This window comes from Branchiostoma floridae, chromosome 19 (genome assembly GCF_000003815.2).
Source record: "Branchiostoma floridae strain S238N-H82 chromosome 19, Bfl_VNyyK, whole genome shotgun sequence".
Lineage (NCBI taxonomy): Eukaryota > Metazoa > Chordata > Leptocardii > Amphioxiformes > Branchiostomatidae > Branchiostoma > Branchiostoma floridae.
In genome coordinates, this window is record NC_049997.1 from 16,612,587 (window position 1) to 16,613,080 (window position 494).

Here is a 494-nt window from a genome sequence, read left to right on the forward strand (position 1 = left end):
CTTTCCCATTGCTTTTTCTGAGACAATTTCTTTTATCCATGAAATAACTTATTTACTTCCAGGAAACATTTTCTTTTTCTAGAAAAACAATTTTTCCCCCATGAAATAACTTATTTTCAGGAAACCACACAAAAATCCAAAACTCACTTATATATAAATTATAAGCTATTACTCAAACTTTACATCAAGTGCTAAAAAAATGGCAATATTTAGTAATTTCAGTCATGATTGACTTGTTCTGTCCAAAATCAATAGGTAAAGATAGACCAACGGCGCGGAAACCTTGGCATATTATGGTGGACAGTGATCTTAGAATCTTGGTACTTAAGGGCTATTTAAGAGGACGTATGTAGTGGAGACACAGGTGTCACCTCCAAGAGGATGAACTGAACTGAACTGATGTAGTCAGAATGTCTGTAAGTGCTCTGGTTGACCTATTTCTTTGCACCATCAGATAAATAGTCCAGCAGATCTGATACTGAATTAACAAGAGT